The 19190-nt window shown below is 44.1% G+C and overlaps 1 protein-coding gene across 2 annotated transcripts in view; it reads left to right on the plus strand.

The window, feature by feature from the left end:
• The first annotated feature begins 677 nt into the window (after window positions 1-677).
• Window positions 678-19190, plus strand: part of tmem51a (transmembrane protein 51a) — a 36507-nt gene continuing 17994 nt past the window's right edge. Inside the window, exon 1 of one of the 2 annotated variants that reach the window (XM_041207324.1) lies at window positions 678-851. The gene's annotated coding sequence lies outside the window, so the exon portion shown is untranslated. The other variant, XM_041207325.1, reaches the window with a different exon arrangement.

Genomic DNA, 19190 nt, shown 5'->3' on the forward strand with positions numbered 1-19190 from the left:
TAGTGACACTTGGTGTTTGCATACTGAGAGTCTATGCACCGCTTGATGCAACCGCACACAAAGGTGGCCATCAGTATGAGGGCGATGTTGGGCACATTTTTTCCCCCTTTATCTAGAGGCTTGTACATCGTGTCCCTGCGGACACGATCCGTTTTCGACCTCCAGATAAAGCGGAAGATGGCTCAGGTGATCGCCACCACACAGGAGTGTGGAATGGGCCAGACCTGTGCCACGTACAGCAACAGCGAGAGTGCCTCACACCTGATGACCAGGTTCTTACCCGCAATGGAGAGGGAGCGTCGCTCCCACATGCCCAGTTTCCATTTCACCATAGACACTCGCTCCTGGTCTGGCCTACATGTGACTCCAGACAGCAATGTAGATGACTATCTCTGAAATGGCCTAACAAAGCCACTCAGTTCAAGGACAATTAGGGATGGACAAGCAATGCTCACATGCTATTTAAAAGCAAAGCTGATGTTGACTGTATTCAGTTTTGAATCGTTAACAACGATTGCGCCTCTTCCTTTGCTCTTTTCAGATTCTGACGAGCTGTTGTGTGTATCCAGCATTTTTTTTTGCTCCTGTTTCAGATTTTTCAGTTCTATTTTGCATTTTACGCATTTAGCCAGCAGGAGGACGCAAGACCCGGGATGGAGTTACTTCTCCATTTGGGCGTGGATGTGATCCTGACGTGTGTTAGGACCCTGCGGGAAGGTGGAGCCTTCAATAGTCCTGATCAAAAGCAGGTTGTGGGGTAGTGCTGCAGTCGGGAGGGGAAGAGACGGGCACGAGGGTGAATACAGAACTTGGAGAAAATGTGAACTGGTTCAGCACCGTGAGGATTAAAGGTGAGTGAAGAAAATGGAGCCGGACGTGCAGTCTGTAGCTGTGACAGAGGGGAGCAAAGTCCGAGAGGAAACTCTCGAACTGGAAAAAAGTTTCTCCAACTTTTCCAACTTGTGAGATTTCTGGGCAGGTAAATATCAAGGGTGATTTTTAAACAACCTTCGATTCCACAGCTAATGCCCGCCCCTTTGTGAGTTTCAAGGTTGGATCAGTTTCACCCTTTTATGTAAGTTTTAATCTTTTACCACTTTTCTTTCATTTGCGATTTTTCCCCCCTTTCAGTTTGAAAGCAAAGTTTAGTAAAGTTAGGGAAAGGCCGCATCAGGTTTTACAATGTCTGATCCGGATGTTTCAACTTTTTTTCGGTTACTTGGCTGTTGGAACAGGGGATGGGCGAGTGGCTTCAGCAGTGGCTGTTTCTGGGAGTGTTTCAGGCTCACCTGAATGTAGTGAGCTGTATCGGTGGGAGTCTCTTGTACTCTACATCCACACTGACCTCTTTCCCCAACCGTGGACACCATTTGAACTGTTGCCCCCCCCCCCCCCCCTCCCCCCTTTCAATCCATTGCTTGTGAAGACTCACCTTGCTGAATTTCAAATCTGTGGAGCTCTTTTCCACCCTCACAGCATAAAAACCCAGCCTTGCTGATTCATTTACCTGTTTTATCCCTTTGATTTGTCAGTTAGTTTTTGGGTGGTGCCCTTGATTTCAGCCCTTCGATCAGTTCTTTCAAAGAGCTGGTACAAGAATGATGGGCTGAATGGCTTCCTTCCTTCCTTCTGTAAGATTGTGTGAAAGGGTGGTGGTGGGGGTGGTTGAAATTAAAGTCTGGCTGGAAATGGTTGAGAGTACATCAAGCTGTCAGCTTTATATCTGTTTGATCTTTAATGTTTTGGGTAGTCAATTAATTTGGGGACGGGTGTACTGATTTTTTCCCACCCTTCCTCTCCACACTTCTGTTAATTTGTTTGGACTGTGAGGAGGAATCTTCTAGAAAGTACCAGCGTTTTGAAGTGAATAATTTCAGTGAGATTTGCCTTTAACAGTCTGAACAATTTAACAAGGGCAGTGAGCCACTCCCCATGCTGCTCAGAGTTCACACGACAACCCTGTTTAGCTGTGTTTCAGGCCTTCAAGTTTCAGGTTAGCTGGGTCATGCCATTGTTGCTGAAATAAGGAACTCCAGTTTTTTTGTCTAATGTTTTAACTGATTCCATCTGAGGATACTATTTATGAGTCTCAAGTTCCTGTGTTAATTCTTGTTTCTGAAATCACTGTTGTTCATAAATAGCTACAGAGAAGGAAATGGCTGCACAATTATTCATGCTGGCTATCACTGAGACTCCACTCTTTTTAATTCATTGAATGTGAGCATTGCTGGCAAGGCCAGCATTTATTGCCCATCCCTAATTGCCCTTGATAAAGTGATGGTGTGCTGCCCTCTTGAAATGCTGCAGTCCATGTGGTGTAGGTACACTCTCCCACAGTATTGATGGGAAGGGAGTTCCAGGATTTTGGCCCAACAGCTGTGAAGGAATGGTGATATAGTTCCAAGTCAAGACTTTGAGTGAATGGAGGGGAAATTGCAGGTGGTGGTGTTTCCCTGCATCTGCTGCCCTTGCCCTTCCAGGTGATAGAGGTCACATGGGTTTAGAAGGTGCTGTGGAAGGAGCCTTGGTAAGTTGTTGCACGGCATCAGTCATGTGCACGCTGCTGCTGTATGGCTGTGGTGGATGGGGTGCCAACAAGCACACTGCTTTGTCCTGGAGGTGGTGTTGGAGCTGCACTGTTCTAGGCAAGTGGAGAGTATTCCATCAAGCTTGAACCTTGTAGATGGTGGGCAGGCTTTGGGGAGTCAGGAGGTGACTTACTCGCTGTAGAATTACCAGTCTTTGACTGCCCTCCTAAACCAAAGTATTTGTGACCAATCCAGTTGAGTTTCTGGTCAATGATCACCTCCAGGATATTGATGCTGAGGGGTTTCAGCAATGATAATATTGTTCAAGGGGAGGTGGTTAGATTCTCTCCTGTTGGAGACAGTTATTGTTTGGCACTTTCATGGCAATTAACATTTGTGCCATGCATCAGCCCAAGCCTGAGTGCTGTCCAGGTCTTGCTGCAAATGGGTATGCACTGCTTCATTATCTAAGGTGTTGTGAATGGAACTGAACACTGTGTAATTACAAAAAGAGTCATCGTCAAACATCCCCACTCCTGGCCTTTTATAATGGAGAGAAGGTCATTGATGAAGCAGCTGAAGATGGTTCGGCCGAGGACATTACCCTGAGGAACACCTGCAGTGACGTCCTGGAGCTGAGATGATTGACCTCCAACAACCACAACCATCTTCCTTTGTGCGAGTTATGACTCCAACCCAGTGGAGAGTACCCCCCCCCACCCCACCCCGCCGCCCCCCCACCCAAATTCGCACTGACTCCAGTTTTGCTAGGGCTCCTTGATGCCACACTTGGTCAAATGTGGCCTAGATGTCAAGGGAAGTCACTCTAACCTCACCTCTGGAGTTCAGCTCTTTTGTCCATGTTTGAACCAAAGCTGTAATGAGGTCAGGAGTTGAGTGGTCCTGGCAGAACCCAAACTGAGCATCAGTGAGCAGGTTGTGTTTCTCAGCAAGTGCTACTTGATAGCATTATCAATGACACCTTCTATCAGTTTGATTTCGAGAGGGCTGGTGGGGTGGTAATTGATTGAATTTGAATTTGTCCTTTTTTTTTGTGGTGAGGGCGTGTCTGAGCAATTTTCCACATTGTCAGGTAGATGCCGGTGTTGTAGTTATACTGGAACAGCTTGGCTAAGGTTGCAGCTGGTTCTGCAGCATGTCTTCAATACTACAGCTGGGATGTTGTCTGGGCCCATAACCTTTGTTCTATCTAGTGCCTTCAGCCTATTAGTTGATATTGCATGGGTGAATCGAATTGACTGAATACTGGCATCTGGAAAAGGGAGGATCTCAGGAGGACGCCAATATGGATCATGCACTCAGCACATCTGTCTGAAGATGGTTGTGAGCTCGTGGTCTTTGCCTTTGCATTCACGCGCTTGGCTGTTCCATCGCGTTGAGAATGGGAATATTTGTGGAGGAGCCTCCTCCTCCCATTAGTTGTTCAATTGCCTACTACCTAAATAAGGCAGGACTACAGAGCTTTGATCTGGTCTGTTGGTTGTGGGGTTGCTTAGTTCTGTCTATCGCATGCTGCTTCTACTATTTGGCATGCATGTCATCCTATATTGTAGCTTCACCATGTTGGCACCTCATTTTCAGGTATACCTGATGTTTCTCCTGGCATGCTCTGCGACATTCCCCATTGAACCAGGATTGGTCCCCTGGCTTGACTGTAACGGTAGAGTGAGCAATATTCTGGGCCATGAAGATTGAATACAATGCTGCTCCTGATGGCTTACAGATGCTGGAATCTTGAGCTGTTGGATCTGTTCTGAATCCATCTTATTTATCCCAGCGGTAGTGCAACATGAGATGATGAAGGGTGTCCTCTAAATGAAAATGGGACTGTATTGCCACAAGGACTGCGCAGTGGTCTGTCCTACCAATACTGCCATGGGCAGATACACAGACTCCTGTCTCCCATAGCAAACTTTCTCCCCCACGTGTGTGGTACATAAACACTGACATGGGCCAGTTGAGTCAAATGGGTCTGCTCTCTGTCCTGTACATTCTATGTAGCCTACCTTTTCAGATGTGTTGCAGAGACTGGCTGAAGGAATAAGGAACTGTAACGTACTTACTTTCTGGATTTGTGGGTTTGAACTCCGCTCTTGAGACTTTACGTAATCTAGGCTGTCATACCAGTGCAGTACTGAGGGCAGTGTTCAATTGTGCCCCTCAGATGACAGGTGAAACCATGGTGCCAAAAGCCTTTGATTTAAAAGATCCCATAGCGCTACCTGACGGGTAAATGTTTCTCCCTGAGCCAAAACCAACAAAATAGAAATAATGCTCCCCCCACCCCCCCACCATTTTGTGGGTGCATTGATGTGATACTCCTGCTTTATTGATGGTAAATCAAATGCAGTGGCAGGAGACAGCTCCAACAGCAATTTTTTTTAAACTTAAACCACCCCATTTCATTTTTACCACTGAGTTTTTGATCTTTGAACATGTCAGAACAAAACTAATTTTGTCAGTCAGTGCAATTTAAGCAGCTGCCCACAGGCAAGAAATGGATAAGGGAGCAAAGCCTGAGGTTATTGAAACAGAAAAATCTGTTACAAGAAAGGCTGTGTGACTGCTTGCCCGAAATGTTTGGTGCATTTTCTTCTTCTTGAGCTCTCTACCCGAAGGCGGGTCAGACCCACAGCACCATAACCTTCACCATGGGTAAGGCAAGAAGGTGGGTCCTACATCGAGCCCAGCCAGATCAGGGGTTGAACCCTGTGCTGCTGGTATTAATCTAATCCCACTCCATCCAACCACCCCCCACCCCCCCACCGAGTCATTGTGGCAACACACAATTTTACATGCATGTTGTAGCCTGGAGCTATGGATAGTTATGATCGAGGCTCCAATCTCTTTCCATCGCGTAGCTGACCAGGAATCGCTCCGCTCTTACCGCCTGCTATTATATTGTATATTGGAAGGGCTTACCAGTTGCTGCTTGACCTGTTTGGCTGTGTTATGACACACAATTCTGGGCCTTCAGATCCTGCAGTGGGACTTGAACCCAGAGTTTGTGGCTCAGAGGCACGGATACTACTTGCTGAGCCACAAGACCTTCAAGGGGTGCATTTTAATTAATTATAAAAAGTGAACAATGGCAAATGATTACAACAACTTGCATTTATATAGCACCTTTGACATAGTAAAGCATCCCAAGATGCTTCACGTCCCAAGGTGTGTTATCAAACAAAGTTTAACACCCAAACTACATAAGATATGGGGACAAGCTAAGTTTTAAAGTGCGTCTTAAAGGAGGGATGTGATGCAGAGAGGGTTAGGGAGGGAATTCCAATACTTAGGGCTCAGTTAGCTGAAGGCGTCACCACCAGTGGCGGAGTGATTAAAACCAGGGATGTTCAAGAGGCCAGACTTGGGGGAAGGCTGGGACTTTGGAGAGTTGCCGGGCTGCAGGAGATTATTGGGCGGTGAGTCTCCGAAGGGATTTGAAAACAGGGATGGGAATTTTAAAGTGCCTTGTTGGCCTGGCCCCAAGCTCTGGAATTCCCTCCGTATGCCTCTCTACCTTGCTTTTTTCCTTGAAGACACTCCTTAAAACCTACCTCCTTGACCAAGCTTTAGGTCATTTTTTAAAAATTCATTCATGGGATGTGGGGGTCGCTGGCTAGGCCAGCATTTATTGCCCAATGCCAATTGCCCTTCAGAAGGTGGCAGTGAGCTGCATTTTTTTTGAATTGCCTTCTGAAGGGCAATAATTGCTGGCCTAGCCAGCGATGCCCACATCCCATGAATGAATAAAAAAAAAACTGACATATTTTGTGGTTCAGTGTCTTACTTTGTTTTATAATGCTCCTTGGAGCGTTTCATTACATTTAAGACGCTATATAAATATATGTTGTTTTGCTGGATCAGGAGCCAACATAGGTCAGTGAGCACCGGGTTTGATTTGAGCATGATTTAGGATATGGTAGCAGAATTTTTAATTAGCTCAAGTTTATGGAGCGTGCAAAGTGGGAGACAGGCCAGGAGAGCATTGGAATAGTCAAGTCTAGAATTAACCAAGCCATGTGGCAGGGTTTCGGTAGCTGATGAAATGAGGCAAAGCGGGTGATGGGCAACGTTATGGTGTTGGAAGTTGACAGTCATGGAGAGAATATGGGTTCAGAAGCTCCATTCGGGATCAAGTAGGACACCAAGGTTGTAAACAGTCTGGTTCAACCACAGACAGTAGCCAGAGGGAGGGATGAAGTCAGTGACTGGGGAACAATTTGTGACAAGGACCGAAGACGATAGTTTTGATTTTTCCCAACATTTAGTATGAAATTAATGCTGCTACAGTACTGGAGATCAGACAAGTGGCATGGCAAATCAGAGGGAGGAGAGGAGCTGAGAGAGGTTGGGGGTGTGGCAGAGCTATGTGGCGTCAGTCACCCTGATGTGTTTTTGGACAATGTTGAAGAAGGGTTACACGTATGTGGGAAATAGGAGCAGACCAAGAATAGGTCCCGGGCAGGCTCCAGTGTGTGATGAGAAACCATTGCAGGTTTTTTGCTATGACTGGATAGACCAGGTGAGGTTAGTCCCATTTTAGTTGAAGGAGAGGGGACAGTGTGGCCAACCATGTCAAAGGCTGCAGACAGATTGAGAAAGATGAAGAGGGGTGGCTTATCACTGTCACATAGGATGTAATTTGCGACTTTAAGGGCTGATTCAGTGCTTCAGAGTTCAGATATTGAGTTGCAGGAAGGATGAGCACGGATTTGGAAGGGAACCACGTATTCAGCAATTTTCCCAATTGTAAATGCTGCCCTGATGAGCATAGATGGTATAAGTCAGGGCTGTAATTCATTTCATTACTGTTTAATAGACTTGGCTGTGTGCAAAATGGCTGCAGCATTCACCTAGTACTCAGTACATTTCAAAGTGCTTCATTTGTATGTGAAGCGCGTGAGGTGGCTGAAATATGGTTCCATTAATGTGCAAATTTTTTTCCCTCCAATTGTTCAGTATAATATAAGGAAAGCCGGAGCTGGCTGTGCTGGAGCGATGGGACACCTGCTGTGTCTTTTATTTCCTTTGTTCAAAACCTGAAAGAGTTGCCAGAACTTTGAGCCTGTCGAAGACTTGGAGTAAAGTTTAAGATGGCTCGGAGCCAATTTCAAGTGGGCTACTCATTTATAACTTTAAATTTTCTTCTCCATTTCCAAAAGAGATTGACTTCAGAACTGTGTTAGGAATCTATATGTGCTTTCCCTCCATACTTTACCCATGGGATCATTGCTCATTTACCAGGATAGACAGTGAGTCTGTCCAACTGTAGAGTGTTCTGGGGGTTGGTTAGTTCAGTTGGCTGGATGGCTGGTTTGTGATGCAGAGTGATGTCAACAGTGTGGGTTCAAGTCCCTTACCAGCTGAGGTCATCCATGAAGGCCCCATCTTCTCAACCTCACCAGTGGAGGTGGTGGCATAGTGGTATTGTCACTGACTAGTATTCCAGTGATCCGAGGTAATGATCTGGGGACCTAGGTTTGAAATTTGAATGCGGTTTAAAAAAAACCTGGAATTAAAAGTCTAATGATGACCATGAAACCATTGCCGATTGTTGTACCCTTTAGAGAAGGAAATCTGCTGTCCTTACCTGGTCTAGCCTACATGTGACTCCAAACACTGTGGTTGACTCTTAAGCGCCATCTAAACAAGGGCAATTAGGGATGGGCAATAAATGCTGGCCTAGCCAGCGACGCCCACATCCCATTAAAAAAATGCTCTCTTGTGTTCTCAACTGTAAAAACAAATTTGTTTAATGTCTCTATTTCCTCATACCATATGATAATTTCTATTGCCTCCAATGGACAAACATTGAGACTGGCATTTTATCCAGATTTATTTGATTGAGTTTAAATTCCCCCAGCCGTCATATCTCCAGAGTGTTTGACTGGATTGCCATCCAGTAACATTACCACTATACTAATGTCACCATCCCCTCCCTCCCTTCCTCCCCCCGCCAAGTGCATGTGTGCGTTTAGTTGAGGTCAAGCTGAAACATTCACTATGATGGTCTCATGTTTCAATCACCTTCTATCAGTCAAGCTCAGACCTGAAGAATGATTGATTACCTGGCTGAGGGATTGCAGGGCTGCTGGAGTGGAAGGAATTGTGCAGCAGCTGAATTCTTCATTTCAGGGAAAATTACAATCAGTAAGACTCAATATTAAATTTTATCGCATTCAACCTACAGCAGTTGCCTCACTCCCTCTGACTCAGCACTTGGTTGAACATTTCCTTTTCAGTCAGTTTTGCTCTGTCTCGCTAGATTTAATCTTTTGTTTTCCCCAATCTTTTATTTCCTCCTTCAAATTTAACTTTTCACAGACTTGATGTTGTGCTGTTAACTTTTTCCTCCTTTATACCCAGTGTTGCTGTTTGTTTCTTTTCACACTCAACTTTCCAGAGCTGTGTTTATGATATCCCTGCCACCAACTCCATCCCTCCCCCTGGGGCTAAATCAGATGGTTCATAACCTTTGGTGTTAAACTTTGCACCAAGTTGTATTCTCCCATCATCTCTGTGCTCATTGACCTATGTTGGCTGCTGGTTAAGCAACACCTCTTGTTATTAAATACTCATCCTTTTCAAATTCCTCCCATAGCCTCACCCCCTCTCTATCTCTATAATCTCCTCCAAGATATCTGCACCCCTCTAAATCTGGCTTCTTGAGCATCCCAAAGTTTGATTGCTCCACCATTGGTAGCTACCTAAGCTTTGAAATTGCCTTTTTAAATGTTCTCACTTCCTAGACGCTCCTTAAAACCTACCTCTGACCAAGCTTTTGGTCATTTTCCAAAATATCTATGTGGTTCATTTTACTTATTAACCCTCCTGTGAAGCACCTTGTGTTTATTACATTAAATGAGGCACATAAATATTTGTTGTTGCCATCATCATCATCTCATGCTTTGCCTCTAATCCCCTGGGTGTGCTCCCTTTTTCTGTGTCTTCGCGAAGACTGTGGAGGTTGTTTTGGCCAAAAAGGTGAGAATGGGTGTTTATGGGATGTTGTATTAATAAGACATGCCTCCTTTCCAGTCTAGATTTGGCGCAACATTGTTGCTCCCAATTGCTGATTACCAATTCGAACCTGCTGCTGAACGAGGAACCTGCAGGCTTAGCCATCAAGTGCTGATTAGACACAATTTTTGAGGAGCAGTATATGTGAGCTTCTCATACTCACTTCCACTTAAGGTGTGACGTGCTTTGGCTGGCACTCATTGGAACACTGCAGAATGGCTCATGGACTGGAGGAGAGGGTACACAGGTTCTTGGATGTGGCACTGGAGGTTTTGCTGGTGGAAGTCCAGAGGAGGATGGGTGTCCTGTACCTGCAAGGAGGGGCGGGTGGCAAAGGCCATCTCGTCCTCCTTAACCATCTGTCCCACTCTCCAGCAGCTGGTATTGCTTTGCCTGGTCTCGTATCATCCTCCCATTCCTCACTAGACCTAGGGGAGCAGTTGGCAAGATGCCAGGGTTCAAACTGTCCTTTTTCTCCTGGTGAATGCTCTAAGGTGGAGTATTTTCTCTTGCTGAAGTCCTCGGAGAATTTGCAGAATAATTGTTTCCCAGTTGATGTTTTGATAAAATCTCCTGTGTTTGGAGATCCTCATCAGAGCTGCAGCAGCAAGTGAACATGAATTGGTGAGTATCCCTTTAAATGGTGCCAGGAAGATATGTTCATTTTCATAATGTTATTTGGAATTTATTGTAAAGTAGAATGGTAATGGGACCTGTGTCTATGTATGTGTATGTGGGACTTAATTGAATTAAAGACAGCTGGACTGAAGGCTTTTATGTTGGAAGAGAAGCTAGGTTTGAAATGCTAAAGAGGTAAACGTGGGTGAAGTTTTAGAATGAGAGGTGTAAAGGGAATATTTGCATTTTTAAATAAACCAGAGTTGCTTGAATTCAAAAGAGGGAGTGAAATGTTTCACCTCACCAGGAGAAGTTAAACAATATGTTTATTTTTTCCAAAGATTACTGGTAAAATTGGTACTCTGATAGATTTTTATTATCAAGAGAGGTAAAGTCCAAAGACATAGTGAAACAATGGGAATTTGCATTCAAAGGGGAAAATATGTATAAAGGAGAGAAGGCTGTGTGCAAGCGAAGGCAATTTTTAAGATCTAACAATTGTGAAAAGCCTCAAGTTGCTGTCTACAAGGAACTGAAGCTGAGGAAAAATCTCACTTTAAATTTGACTGTCCAGGGTGTGTGCAATGCCTGGGTCTGTTTAAATCTGTATGTTTTACTGTTACCTTAATGGAGGTATAACTGACAGTTAGATTAGTTAGGGGATTTAGAAGTTATTATAGCAGTAATTTGTAAACACATGGTATGGGCTTACAATCTTTTTTATTAATAAATGTTTAATTTAGGCTTGTAAAAAAACTTCTAATCCCAGTTGGCCTTTTTACTGAATTCAAAGCCTGCATCTCAAAATAAATACAAATTGCAAATAGTTGTGGCAGCTGCTTCAAGTTTTCCTCTGGGATTTGAGCAGCATGGCATTTACCATCCACCTGCCATAACAATGGTGCTTGAAATTGACATCAATGCACTGTTTACACCCTAACAGCTGGTTGCTGTTTGAGCGTATTAGTAGATGCTCTAGCTGCCAAAATGCTGTGAAGCCGCTTTAATGAGGCTAGCAGGCATTCTAAGTGGCAATTGGCTATTTAGGTGGCCACGTCTAGTGCTGGCTTCAGCTCCTTTACCAAGATGCTGTCTAGGACAAAATGTGGGCTAAGCTGACATTGACAATTAAGCCCATCTTGACTGTTCTGAGATGTGTTCCTCTATTTTGGCCTCGAGGTATGGGGCTTGGTTCAGAGACTGTAGTCATACTCTGGTATTTCCTTAACACTTTTTATTCCTTCACGGGACATCCTATCCCTAATTGCCATTGAGAAGGTGGTAGTGAGCCACTACCTTGAACTGCTGCAGTCCATGTACTGTAGGTACACCCCCAGTGTTGTTCGGGAGGGAGTCCCAGGATTTTGACCCAGCAACCATGAAGGAATGGCGATATATTTCCAAGTCAGGACGGTGAGTGACTTGAAGGGGAACTTCCAGGTAATGGTGTTCCCACGTATCTGCTGCCCTTCTCCATCCAGGTGGTAGAGGTTGCGGGCTTGGTTGCTGTCAAAGGAGCCTTGGTGAGTTGTTGTAGTGCATCTTGTAGATGGTACACACTGCTGCCACTGTGCTGATGCAAGGAGTGGATGTTGGATTGTCCTGGATGGTGTCGAGCTTCTTGAGTGTTGATGGAGCTGCACTCATCCAGGCAAGTGGGGAGTATTCCATCACATTCCTGACTTGTGTGCCTTGTAGATGGTAGATCTACTTTGGGCAGTCAGGAGGTGAGTTACTCACTGCAGAATTCCTAGCCTCTGACCTCTTATAGCCACAGTATTAATATGGCTAGTCCAGTTCAGTTTCTGATCAATGATAACCCCTGGGATGTTGATGGTGGGACTTCATTGATGGAAATGTCAATGAATGTCAAGGGGAGATGTTCTTTGTACTAGATCTAAACAGGTTACAGAGCAGGCATGTTGCTCCTAGGCATGACTCCAATCTCTCTCTCTCATGTCTAACACATGACTGACTGTCAATGATATATCATCATTTAATCATACATGTAGCATACTTCATCAGTTAATCCCTTTATATTACATTGACCACCTTGGCTGTTTAGCATTTAAAGAATTTGGCACAAATTGCCCCCTAACACCTTGGATGGACTCTGCCCCTTTTTCCTTGAGCTTGCCTAGTGCTGTGTTGTTCAAAGCTTCTTTCTGACTCTCTTCCCCTCACTACTACTTGTTAAAATGTAAATGTCCTGCCTCTTTCATTGGTACTTAAGGAATGATATTCCCACAGGGTCCTAGTTCCTGTCTTAATTCAGGGGAGGTAGGAGGTAAACTTAATGTCACATAACTATCCCTTTTCCACTCCCCACCTCCTAAGTATATTGACTAAGTGGAATTTTTCTGAGTTTGTGTTTGTTTATGAAGATTTTGTTTGCTGTATTTGAATTGTGGTCATACACTGCTTGACAAATGTCCAGCACATCATAACAGAGAGAAGGAAAGTTCTGATTTTTTGGGATATGGGCATCGATGGGAAGGTGGGATTCAGGTGGTTAGCTGCTACCTTGAACCGTTGGAGCCGGTGTGGTGAAGGTATCCCCACACGGTTGAAAGTTGTGGGAGGGAGATTGAAGAGTTGGGAGTCTGAATGTTCAAAACCCACTGCAGATCTTGCAAAGCTACAACAGATGATTGCAAAATTGTATTTACCAGTGACCACACAGACAGGAATCTCTTACTACATAAGTACCTGGGGATTCCTGGCAGCCGAAGACAAACATTGAAGTGGTTTCTCTGTACAATTGTTACTTCCTCAAAAGGTGCATTCGGGTCAGCAGCGTGCAGAAGCAGAGGCATGTTTTACTGCCATGACACAGATGACCTGAAAGATGCAAAATCTGCATCATTGATATTTGGAGCCTGACCCTGTGGGTTCACAATGCTGGCTTCCATCTTGTTAAAATGTCCGAGTGTCCACAAATGGGACCGGTATCAGGGAGGTCACCGGAATTCCTCTGGTGTGCTGTGACGAAGGGAGCAACACACCAGAGGAATTCCGGTGACCTCCCTGATACCGGTCCCATTTGTGGACACTCGGACATTTTAACAAGATGGAAGCCAGCATTGTGAACCCACAGGGTCAGGCTCCAAATCTTTCACTCGCTGCAGTCTCTGTTAATTTGCTTTTGGTCTTGGATGTGGGAGTCATGGATCTGGTCTTTCAGATAATGCTGAATGTGATATTGTTAGCACACTCTCCGTCTTTTATTGAACATTATGCTAACAATTGAAAAGTTGGTCTCTGTGCAATGCTGTACATGGACGTGTATCTCTCTCATGGTCTGTTATCAGGTATCTTACTTCACTGTAGGCTATATATTTACACATTTAACATTAACCCCTTTAATACAATATCTCCCCCAAGTCTCTAACTCAATGAATACTATTTACGTTATCCTACACCCCCCCCCCCCCGCCCCCTGCAACCCCAGGAATCTACGCTCCCTCTCAATCTTTGGGTTTGCCTATTAACTTTTGCTCTGCTTTTCCAAAGACTGAAGTATCAAAGGCTTTAATAACTTCTTCATATGTCACCATGTTTTCATTTATGCCCTGTCTAACTAAGTTGTCTGCACTTACTGCCTATGGCATAGGAGTAGGTCAGTATCTTACTCTTGCTAGTCCTAATGTGGTTCTCTACCTGGTAAACCTGCAACACCAGTTCTGCCACTTCTCAAGCCTTCCACATCGCCGAAGCACTCTGGTAAAGGTAGGATTTTTTTCCATCACTGCCTTTTTACTGTTGCCTTTTCTGGAGTTCAGTTGAAGAATTTCCCAGGCTGTCCTTGCCCTGGAGTTGTTCCTCTTGCTAAACTGACCAGTCCCTGCAGAGGAGAGGGTTCGAATCACATCGCTACCACCATCTGTTATTGTTGCTTTTGGTCATGGATGTGGTAGTTGTGGCCCTGCACTTGCAGGTAATGCTAGACGTGATACTGTTAGCATAATGTTTGCTAACTGCTTATAAGTAGTCTCAGCATGAGGCTCTAGGTAGAACTATCTCTCTCCATGTTCTGTTATTATGTGATCTAAGGTCACTGATGTAGGCTATATTTATATATTTAATATTAATCCTTTATATTACACAGTCTAATATGTGTAGTGCAACGTATTGGAGGAGAAGGGAGTTTGGTTCAGCATGGTAATTGGTGTATTCCTGCAAATTGAATTTCTTGCCTTAACTAGAACCCAAACCCTTTTTTGTTTTGTACAGCACTGGAGAGTGTATGTGCCCACTTTATTCCATGCCCATTGACACAGTTGTCCAGTACAATAACTGCCTGATTTCTGATGACATCCATGATGAGGGATTTGATGTTCCTCTATAATTACAAGGATATGGATGGTGTTTTTCCCCAAGTCCTCGGTCTTGTCTTATTGTTTGAAGATGAGTAGGCCCAGACTAGGTCACTGAAGCCGAGCTGACTCCAGATCGTGTTGCAGGCTGGTTGTCTGTGGTGGCCATTGTAACCGAGTGCATCCCTAATATCCTTGCTCTTTAGTGGAGTTACTGGATCAAGGCCAAGAACCAGGGCTGACTTCTATTGCCCACCTACCCTACCCACGCCCACCCCAAACTTGGCACTGAGCACCACCCTAATTGCTGTCCCTTTAAACTTTCACTTACTCAGACTGGGAGCTAAACCCTGGGATTTCAGCCTACGTGATACTGGGCAGTTGTTTTTGTTGGCAGTTTTTGTCCATTACATGCTTTCCCGTTTTAAACGTGTTTCTACATTTCATCCTGAAATGTAAACTGACAAAAGCAGCAAAGGGAGGTGGTGACGCACAGGATGTGGCAGTGGAGAACAGACTGGGGCTTGAGATAAGTACAGGTCCCGTTAATAATGCCAGAGAAGATAAACATGGCTACTAGAGTCTCTGGCCTTTAATCACTGTGTGATATTAGAGGATGTGACTTAATGCACTTGTTATTAATGGAAGTGTTAACCCATTTATTTTAAAATGGTGAATGGCTTCTTTAAGTGCAGACAGGAATTGCTTTGTGGACTAATGGCCTACAGTGTCACGTTAAAGCTCAAGGGATTTAACAATGCTTTTCAATTATTACTAGAAGACTGACCATATAATGGAAATATTTAGTGTGGATGGGGGAGGAAGAACAAGGGTTCATATTTCTTCCTCTGACCGGGTAGGTCACAACTTTGCTCAGAAACAGCACTGATACCTCTAACGAGAGTTCAGCCCCGTTCCAGGATTTGGGCACATTGCCCAGGCTGGTACTCCAGTCTGTACTGAGGAAGAACTGTGTTGTGAGGTAGTAACCTTTAGTTGAACGGAAGCCCTCTTCTGTCATTTCCAATGGTTCAGATGGATGTAAAAAGCCAAAAGCGAAGCACAAAGGGTAGCGAGTTCTGTGTCCTGGCCAACACCAGCTCTCGACCAGTGCCACCAGAGTAAGGTCATTGGTCTTGATTGCTGCATGTAGAATTTTACATGCAAGGTGGTTGCTTTATTTATCCTCAACAGTGATTGTGCTGAGAGATGTAACAGGCCACCATTTAAATGCATGTTTTGCATGATTTGAGAAAGATGATCCCTGGCCCTCAGAGTACTTGTTCTAAGGTTCCAGGAAATCTATCACAAAGTATTTAGCATAGAAATAGGCCATGTGACCCAACAGATGTGTTCTGCTGTTTGTGCTCCATCCAAACCTCGTCTGACCCCAAAATACAGTGGCCCTTTTGTTCTGGCCTGTCACATTGCAGAGGGTGTCTGTCAATAGAAAGGGATGTGAATGGTCCAACTCCAAACAACCCCAAGACCCTGCCTTTTCTTTGGTCCCCTGACCAGTCATTGCAGGCAGCAGAGAGCACCAGTCTCATTCCTATTGACCATCTGCCCATTGGGTCCCACAGTCATCAGTTGTGTACAATCCAGGGATGGTAATCGGAGGAGTGGTCCTCCCAAGGCCACAAGTTTCCATTTAAGAGCCACACTGCTGGCATCCCCATATCAGCAGAAACACATATTGTAAACCAAAAATAAAGGGCTAAAGGCAGAAGTAAAATCTGAAATGAAAGAAAATGCTGTAAAATTCTCAGCAGGTTAGGCAACATTTGTAAAAGAGTTGATATTTCGTGTCTATCATGCAGAAAGGCAGAGCCATTTTAACTCTGGTCTCATGTATTCAGTCTTGTGAACTGACCCTTTTCATCCCTGAGTAAATACCCTTTTTCACCTGGAGCTTACACTTCTTCCAGCCCATGGTGCACAACTTGTCCATGCCAGCTACATAGAACTAGTCATTTTAAAGTCTTTGTAGTAATTTAATAACTCCAGTACTGAGGTCTGTCAGGGAACAATTTTAGATGCAGCTTCCTAATAAGAATTATCAAAGAATAAGATGTTATGTGCGTAATTGGTGTTGATTCTGTTTGAGACTCTTCAGGAGGAATGGAATGCTGTGGGGCTGGTTAGTAGTGAGCAGCTCCTACCTCTCTCCCTATAAATCACAGATTGCACTAGCAGTTGCGATTTTAATTTGCAATGTTGTTGCTTGGGTTTCATCAGAATGTAATAGTGGAGACAGAGGTCAAATTATTGAAAGACTTGGGGGTTCCTTTTGTAATGCAAGCCGAACTAGAGTGTTTGAAGGCTTAAAACAGTATTAGTAGTTCACCCTCCAGTCGAGCTCTGTTTCTAGCCAGTTGTCAATTGAAATCATATAAACGAAAATGTGAAAAACAGATGTTGGAAATTTGAAATGTTGAGGTCAATAGCAGATAAGCACCTGCCCCTGTAACATTTTAATTGAATGCTGGAACAGACACGAGGGGCTGAATGGCCTTCCCTGAGCCTCTGACCTGCCAAGCATTTCCAGTGTTTTCTGCTTTTGCTACTGATTGGCATGATGCACGGATATGAAAAATTGGCATTTGCCTTGGCAGTTAGTGGGCACTGCAGGTTTTGACTGGTTTAAACTTTTGGAATGATCATTTACCACACATTGTCTAAATTTGGATGTATCTTTATTTGTGCCCTCTTTTGGGAGCAATTGTTTTGGCACTGGGCATCGCCTGATGTCACTCTACCAGCTGGGAACAAAATGGGCATCTGTATTTGCTCAGACTGCATCTTTGCCTGTGAGAGATTTTGGCTAAACCCCCAATGAGCATTAAAAAACACTTGTCTGTTCATCTGCAGAGTGCCTTGATGCAGGTAAAATGTTGAGTACTGATCTCTCGGTGGCTCATTCAGCTACAGTTCATGGTCTGCAGTGGGAGTCATTTCTTGCATAATAAGGTTTAACTGCAATAATTTTTTCCCCCTCACATTGTAACATTTAGAGTCCATATGTTAAGCCCCGTGCTGTTAAGGGTGAGATGTTGGTGTATGCCATGGTTCCTCATACCCACACTTTTCCTTCACAAGAATCCAAACTCAGTTGTGCTTTGTCTGCAGAGCAAAAGTCAAGTCAATATTTTCAGAAGTGGACATTCTTTAACAAAGTGTCTGACCTTGTTTGCATATTTCTGGTAACTGATTCTGGAGGGGACCGGGCAGGGAGCCTGAGTTGTTTGGAGCAACTATGTGACTTGAGGGAGAAGGGATTTCAGGCTTTTAGAAAAGTTAAAAGCAGCTCTCCTGACAGTGCGGAGTATAAATGTAACAGCTGCTGTGAAACTAAGCTGCACAAAGCAGCAAGAGTACAGACATTGTAAAATAATTAATGGAAGATTTAATCTTTTCAGCTCTTGCATAGGAAAGAGCTGAGGTGGCAGATCACTGACTTGGATTCTGCCTCAGAGCTGCTAACTGTTTTACGTTATTAATATGCTTGCTTCTCCTTATGAAAAGAACATTTAGGCTGCTACCTGCCACAGATATTGCACAATGATAACTAAATGCCAGACATACAATTTTGGAATAAAAGCAAGGATTATCCTAACGCTTAATTGATGACAAATATGTTTCTTTGATTCTTAGACCAACAAATTGGAATGTATTCCAAAGAGGGACTAGGTACAGTGTTGTTCCTTGTTTGCCAAATCTGAGCCTTAGGACACTTGTAAGGGCATCTTCACCTGGATCCATGCTGTCTTTTTGTGCCAGCTTGTGTACTGAATGTAGCTTCACTGCAGGCATTCGAAAGGCAGCTAGGCAAATATGAACATACAATTAGGAGCAGGAGTAGGTCACTCAGTCCCTTGAGCCTGCTCCGCCATACAATCAGATCAGTCGTCAACATCCGATTAACCTTTTCAACCCCTTGCTTATCAAGAATCTATGTAGCTCCACCTTAAAAATATTCAAAGACTCTGCTTCCAATGCCTTTTGAGGAAGAGCTCCAAAGACACTCGACCCTCAGAGAAAAATTCTCCTCACCTGTCTTAAATGGGCAATCCATTATTTTTGAATAGTGATCCCCTAGTTCTAAATTCTCCTAATTCCTGTCTGTGCCTGATACCATGTGCAAAAGATATGTGAGGTATTGAATTGTGTCTGAGTGTCAGTGTGATCTCCTGATAAACACACATTCTAGCCATCCAACAAAGATATTTTCAAGATTTTCTTTCTTCCCTAGAGTTTTATCTCTCTTTGGCCATTACCTGGAGATTGCATGGCCACAAGTGTGGCAGGGCATTGTCAATCAAGATAGTAGCATAATGGTATTGTTACAGGACTAGTGATCCAAAGGCTCGAACTAATTCTCTGGAGACATGGGGAATTTTAAATTCAATTAGTTAATAAGTCTGGAATAAATGCTGATCTCATTAAAAATGGTTTGATGGATTGTTGTAAAAACCCATCTGGTTCAGTAATGTCCTTGAGGGAAGGAAATCTACTGTCCTTACCTGGTCTGGTCTACATGTGTTTCCAGATCCACAGCAGATGGCTGCCCTCTGAAATGGCCTAGCAAACTACTCACTTGTAACAAAGTGCTACAGGGGGAAAAAAAATCACTGTGTGGGTGTACCTTTACCGCAAGGGCTGTGGGGATTCAAAAAGTCTTCTCGCC

This window comes from Carcharodon carcharias, chromosome 15, assembly GCF_017639515.1.
Source record: "Carcharodon carcharias isolate sCarCar2 chromosome 15, sCarCar2.pri, whole genome shotgun sequence".
NCBI lineage: Eukaryota > Metazoa > Chordata > Chondrichthyes > Lamniformes > Lamnidae > Carcharodon > Carcharodon carcharias.